Genomic DNA, 7,500 nt, shown 5'->3' on the forward strand with positions numbered 1-7,500 from the left:
AAGAGAGAGTTCAAAAGTACGTGAAACCGTTCTGGGGTAAACGTGAGAAGTCCGAAAGGTCGAACGGGTGAGATTCACGCCCATCCGGCCACTGGCCCCCGCCCTCGGCAGATGGGGCCGGCCGCCCGCGCGGAGCAATCCGCGGCGGGGTCGTGTCCGGTTGCCTTTCCACTCGCCGCGGGGTGGGGCCGTTCCGGTGTGCGGTGGGCCGCACTTCTCCCCTAGTAGGACGTCGCGACCCGCTGGGTGCCGGCCTACGGCCCGGGTGCGCAGCCTGTCCTTCCGCGGGCCTCGGTTCGCGTCTGTTGGGCAGAGCCCCGGTGTCCTGGCTGGCTGCTCGGCGGTATATCTGGAGGAGTCGATTCGCCCCTTTGGGCGCTCGGGCTCCCGGCAAGCGCGCGCGGTTCTTCCCGGATGACGGACCTACCTGGCCCGGCCCCGGACCCGCGCCGCTGTTGGCTCGGGATGCTCTCGGGCGGAATAATCGCTCCCGTCAGCGGCGCTTCAGCTTTGGACAATTTCACGACCCGTCTTGAAACACGGACCAAGGAGTCTAACATGTGCGCGAGTCATTGGGCTGTACGAAACCTAAAGGCGTAATGAAAGTGAAGGTCTCGCCTTGCGCGGGCCGAGGGAGGATGGGGCTTCCCCGCCCTTCACGGGGCGGCGGCCTCCGCACTCCCGGGGCGTCTCGTCCTCATTGCGAGGTGAGGCGCACCTAGAGCGTACACGTTGGGACCCGAAAGATGGTGAACTATGCCTGGCCAGGACGAAGTCAGGGGAAACCCTGATGGAGGTCCGTAGCGATTCTGACGTGCAAATCGATCGTCGGAGCTGGGTATAGGGGCGAAAGACTAATCGAACCATCTAGTAGCTGGTTCCCTCCGAAGTTTCCCTCAGGATAGCTGGTGCTCGTACGAGTCTCATCCGGTAAAGCGAATGATTAGAGGCCTTGGGGCCGAAACGACCTCAACCTATTCTCAAACTTTAAATGGGTGAGATCTCCGGCTTGCTTGATATGCTGAAGCCGCGAGCAAACGACTCGGATCGGAGTGCCAAGTGGGCCACTTTTGGTAAGCAGAACTGGCGCTGTGGGATGAACCAAACGCCGAGTTAAGGCGCCCGAATCGACGCTCATGGGAAACCATGAAAGGCGTTGGTTGCTTAAGACAGCAGGACGGTGGCCATGGAAGTCGGAATCCGCTAAGGAGTGTGTAACAACTCACCTGCCGAAGCAACTAGCCCTGAAAATGGATGGCGCTGAAGCGTCGTGCCTATACTCGGCCGTCAGTCTGGCAGTCATGGCCGGTCCTCGCGGCCGGCCGCGAAGCCCTGACGAGTAGGAGGGTCGCGGCGGTGGGCGCAGAAGGGTCTGGGCGTGAGCCTGCCTGGAGCCGCCGTCGGTGCAGATCTTGGTGGTAGTAGCAAATACTCCAGCGAGGCCCTGGAGGGCTGACGCGGAGAAGGGTTTCGTGTGAACAGCCGTTGCACACGAGTCAGTCGATCCTAAGCCCTAGGAGAAATCCGATGTTGATGGGGGCCGTCATAGCATGATGCACTTTGTGCTGGCCCCCGTTGGGCGAAAGGGAATCCGGTTCCTATTCCGGAACCCGGCAGCGGAACCGATACAAGTCGGGCCCCTCTTTTAGAGATGCTCGTCGGGGTAACCCAAAAGGACCCGGAGACGCCGTCGGGAGATCGGGGAAGAGTTTTCTTTTCTGCATGAGCGTTCGAGTTCCCTGGAATCCTCTAGCAGGGAGATAGGGTTTGGAACGCGAAGAGCACCGCAGTTGCGGCGGTGTCCCGATCTTCCCCTCGGACCTTGAAAATCCGGGAGAGGGCCACGTGGAGGTGTCGCGCCGGTTCGTACCCATATCCGCAGCAGGTCTCCAAGGTGAAGAGCCTCTAGTCGATAGAATAATGTAGGTAAGGGAAGTCGGCAAATTGGATCCGTAACTTCGGGATAAGGATTGGCTCTGAGGATCGGGGCGTGTCGGGCTTGGTCGGGAAGTGGGTCAGCGCTAACGTGCCGGGCCTGGGCGAGGTGAGTGCCGTAGGGGTGCCGGTAAGTGCGGGCGTTTAGCGCGGGCGTGGTCTGCTCTCGCCGTTGGTTGGCCTCGTGCTGGCCGGCGGTGCAGGATGCGCGCGCCTGCGCGGCGTTCGCGCCCCGGTGCTTCAACCTGCGTGCAGGATCCGAGCTCGGTCCCGTGCCTTGGCCTCCCACGGATCTTCCTTGCTGCGAGGCCGCGTCCGCCTTAGCGTGCTCCTCCGGGGGCGCGCGGGTGCGCGGATTCTCTTCGGCCGCCATTCAACGATCAACTCAGAACTGGCACGGACTGGGGGAATCCGACTGTCTAATTAAAACAAAGCATTGCGATGGCCCTAGCGGGTGTTGACGCAATGTGATTTCTGCCCAGTGCTCTGAATGTCAACGTGAAGAAATTCAAGCAAGCGCGGGTAAACGGCGGGAGTAACTATGACTCTCTTAAGGTAGCCAAATGCCTCGTCATCTAATTAGTGACGCGCATGAATGGATTAACGAGATTCCCGCTGTCCCTATCTACTCCAGAGAAAAGCGGTCTGCGCAGCGCCACCTGGGGGAGGTGTGTTGCCTCCCATAACTGGGTTAAAACCGCCAGGAGACCCTCTGATTCCCTGAAGTCAACGAACGCGTCGGGGCTCAGAGGAACCTGAGTGGGGCGGGGACCGTAATGTCCAATCTCGTGGCCTTGTCGTGGCTCTCTGGCTCAGTAACCCCCCTAGATGGGGCGAAGCTAACACGGGATGGGCCGTCCATGCATGACGTTAAACGGCTAGCCCTTAACTGGGTGCAATCCTCACGGTCCGCACTGGCCCACCGTTAATTAGCAAAAGCGGTGGGTGAGACATGGTCGGTCATGATCCCCCGGTACGTGTGGAGACCCCCCTGGGGAACGTAACTCGGGCTTGAGTGCCGCACCGTCTCGATGATGTCAAACTCCACAATATAAGACCCAGCTACCACCTTCAACATCTCTGGGCTGTGGATTTGTGAGGGTTGTCGTGTGTCAAGGTAGGACGTAAAACTCCCGTCGCGGCAAGACGTTAAGTGCCCCCAACCCAAGCGAAAGCAAAGGGTGCGTGGCGCAGGGGAAGCTGCGTAACGAGAGACACACCACCTGTCTCTCCTGAGTTGAGCGCGGCGGCTGGGCGAGGGTATGAGGGTAAGTCTCACGACGATCCTGGGGCCCTGCGGTCTGGCTGCTGCAGTTCCTCACGTCCTGGACGACGTTAAATGGTCCCCCAACCCAAGGCGAAAGCAAAGGGTGCATGGCGCAGGGGAAGCTGCGTCGCAAGGGACACAAGATCTGTCCCTCGCAGGGCAAACAACATCTCAGCTCTGCAAACCCCACGTCCACATTCGCTGGGGAGGGATCACGGCCCGAGCCGGCAAAGGCTCATCGCCGTGAACGGGATGTCCCGGACATGCTCCGTCAAGCCGGGGCATGGTGACATGTCCCCGGCTAGGTTAGATGGGGCCAGACCCCCGAAAGTCTGGGGGACCGACCCAGCACCTGGGTAGGACTGGGTTCTTGGCCTTTAGGTGGGAACTCGGCCGAGTAGGGGGCGAAGGCCGAGAGGTGAATCCGCCTCTCCGGAATGCGGTGGGCATTTGCCGGGGAGGGACGGGTGAAATCCCCAGTGATGTGGTTGTGGAAGGGGACTAGTGCGCTGGAAACGGCGTGCTAAACCCAGCAGCTCTTAAAGCTCTTGGTCAAGGGGCGGGACTGGTGAGCGAGCTGCAATTTGCCCCCCCCCATGCCAGAGAGGCCGGTCCGGGGTAAGAGACGGGCCTCCAATTTATCACTCTTCAATTCAATCAATGATGGCAGAAAACGTGGAGAGTGATACGGCGCTACCGGAGCAAGACGCTCCATTCGATGCAAGATCAAACGTCTCCGTCATGGAGCGACACGCGCATTTTCTTCGGCTTCTAGACCGAAGCGTTAAACATGGAAAGATCACCGCAGATCAAATTCGGGTGATCAAAGAAGAAGTTGCCAACTGGGCTTTGGCGCATGCCAAGCTCGAGGGGCAATATGAAGAGATAAAGGCGGAAAATGACCGCCTTAGAAAAGAGGCGGCAAAGCCCCAGAAGTCCTATGCTGCAGTTGCGGCAGCACCAATCACAATAAAACGCACGGTGCAAGATACAATAAAGCAGAACGTACAGAAGGCTGTCCCAACAGTCTTCATAAAGCCTAAGAAAGGGGACGATGTCAAGACGGCAAAAGCCAAGTTTGAAAAGAGTATAAACCCTAGAGTAGATAAGATCAAAATAAATCAGATCAGGACTACAAAAAACGTATTGATAGTCGAACTGGCCTCTACTGAGGACAGTGACAAACTAATGAACAATACTAAAATTCAGGAGTCATTTACATGCGAAAAGCCCAGAAAGCGAAGGCCACTTATGATGATGTACGACGTACCATCATATATGACCCAGGACGACGTGGCTGACTGTGTTTACGCACAGAATTTTGAGGACAAAATGACTCGCGAAGAATTCACAGAACAATTCAAGGTCCGCTTCAAGGCAGGTCCTCGTGACCGAAACACTGTGCACCATGCCATTGAAGTGTCACCGGAATTGCGTAAACAGATCATTACAACCAATAGATTATACGTAGGCTATAATGCAATATCCGTCAAGGACTATACAGCCCTTGCCAAATGTACCAAATGTCACGATTACGGACATGTTGCAAAATACTGTAGCTTCCTAAACCCAGTATGTGGGAATTGTGGAAGCGAAAAGCATGACAAAACAAAGTGCGACAGAGAAACGCCCACCTGCATCCCTTGTAAATACCGGAAACGCACCTGCAACACTCCTGGTAAGGAGTGTGCAACCTATAAAATAATGATACAGCGGCTCATACAGAGGACAGACTATGGCAACGCGCTATAGAGTCACTCGAAAATCACCTAGCAAGCAGTTGCGAGATGCAGGTCGGTGGCGGAAGCTCAAGGAATCACAGGAATCTCTGCCCTCGGTGGTCAACGAGCGAGAGGAGGAGAGGCAGATCTATTCTGTCTTAGTTCCAGACGTGCGACCGGAGATGCGGGACTTCTCCTGCCAGGTTGGGTCCTTCCTGGCCATTAGGAGGAGTCCTCTAGGTGATCCGGCGACCGAGCAGACCAACTTGGAGTCTACCTCTTCACAGAGTGGGGGCTTTCTCACGCGCAAGGAGGGAGAGACCTATACACTTCCTGTTCCGACAGAGCGGCCGGAGTCGACGGATTTCTCCTGTCAGGTCGGGGGTTTCCTGGCTACAGGGAGGGGTCATCTAGGCTTCCGGGAGGCGGCGGTGACCGGCGGGGCGGCTTCATCCGTCGGGAGCGGGGGTTCCCGCTCGTCCTCGGGGGCGGAGTCGTCGTCGGCTGCCACGCCAGTCTCTGCAGCAGAGCACCAGCAGACTCCAAAAATGACGCAAGAGGATGTCGAAACAATTCAAGTTGGAAAAATGTACACTCAGTGTCCACCAGGAGACACATACACCATTTGTGAGGAAACGTTAAGACTGTCAAGACTGGAGGAACCCACAGCCCTAAACGCGGCTCTGAGGCAGCTGGTGAGGGTCGGGCATCCTCGCGGAGAGAAGGTCACGTTCCCGGCACTGGAGGATGCAGACTGTATTCATCTCGCTGCGTTAAACATTCCCACAGACTTTGAAAAATTACAAGACCTAGTGTCAAAATTATATATCAGACGGGGTCGGGAGTTCGATATCGACAAGACCTATAAAAACATGGTCAAGATGCACGGCAGGATTGGTTTTGATCCTGCCCAGGTATGGCCTGACAGCCATTTCTACACCAGACACCCGGATTAAGATAAAAGTCTTACAAATAAATGCTATGAGGAGCTCCCTTGTAACTCAGGAGCTCCGAAAGATAGCGGAAGAGAAAAATATCGATGTTATGTTAATTCAAGAGCCAGGCTCTGCCTCCGGCAAGGTCACAGGCTTTCCCGTCACTGCCCAGGTAATATCAATGGGTCCAAACCCCATGTCAGCAATTGTCATCTACAACAAGTTAATCAAAACCACTGTCTTGACACAGTATTGCACTTCCCATGTAACAGTTGTGGAGATAAACTTTTATAATACATCTTGGTACATAATTAATATATATTGTCAATACAGGGATCCAATCAATATTTATCTTGGGCAGTTATCTACAGTATTGCGAGCCCTAGCAGGCAAAGCAATTATAATATCAATGGACAGTAACGCAAAATCCCCCCTATGGCACAGTCAAGTTCAAGATCAAAGAGGACTGGCACTGGAAGACATAATTATGGAACATAATTTAAATGTTGTCAATCTCCCCGGCAACCCTCCTACCTACAGGAGCAGAGCTGGGGCAGCATCCTCTATTGATGTCACGCTCTGCACGACAAACATTGTAAACAATATCCAAAATTGGCAGGTCAACGACAACATAACCACCAGTGATCATAACGCTATTGAATTTACAATAGCATCACAAGGGGAGCATGTGCTAGAGGGGTGGACAATGCAGTATGACTACGGGAGAGCAGACTGGGACCTGTTGGAGGCGGAGTTTCATCCTCCGGAGCTGGGAGACGGTCCTTTTGAAGTAGAGGAAGCCGTAGGGGCCTTAATTGTCTCAATCAGGGCGGCTTTGGCCGCGGCGATACCGACGCGAAGGCGCTTCATACGAAAAGCGACTTCTCCATGGACTCCAGAGCTTACCCGGCTCAGGCAGTCTATGAGAAGAGCACGAAGCAGCTATCAAAGGTCCTTCACCCAGGAGGAACGGCACTACCATCTTGCCCAGTATAGGAGAAGGAAATGGCTTTTCAAAGAAACTCTCAGACAACACCGCCAGCGGAGCTGGGAGGATTTTGTAAAGTCTCACCTGACTTTGGATCCATGGGGTACACCGTACAAAATAGTAAGAGAAAAAATCCATTCACCAATGCATCTCTCGACTGTACGAGTCGGTGACACAGACAGAATGACACAGGACTGGTCAGAGACCGCTGAGGAGCTACTGAGGGTGCTCCTCCCAGACGATCGACCTGACACAGACACCGAGATGCAGCAGGAAACAAGACAGCAAGACCAGCTACACTACCACAACAACGTACAGGTGTACCCCTACTCCATCGAGGAAGTGAAGGCAGCTATTCGCTCCTTTGCAAAGTGCAAGGCCCCGGGGCCGGATGCAATTCCTGCAGAAGTTCTGCAATGCATTGCAAACAAACTGGCTCCGGGCCTTACGAAAATTTACAACAGATGTATGGAAACACAGGTCTTCCCAACCTGCTGGAAGACGGCAGAAGTTATTATTATCAAAAAGGCTCCTGATAAGGATCCAATGCTGCCCAAATCCTACCGACCTATCTGTCTCCTGGACGTCTTGGGAAAGACATTTGAGAAGCTGCTGGTCTCTAGACTGTCTAGTCATAGAGTCCTACGTGGAATG

The sequence above is a fragment of the Schistocerca gregaria genome, unplaced genomic scaffold (assembly GCF_023897955.1).
Source record: "Schistocerca gregaria isolate iqSchGreg1 unplaced genomic scaffold, iqSchGreg1.2 ptg001326l, whole genome shotgun sequence".
NCBI classification, from domain to species: Eukaryota; Metazoa; Arthropoda; class Insecta; order Orthoptera; family Acrididae; genus Schistocerca; species Schistocerca gregaria.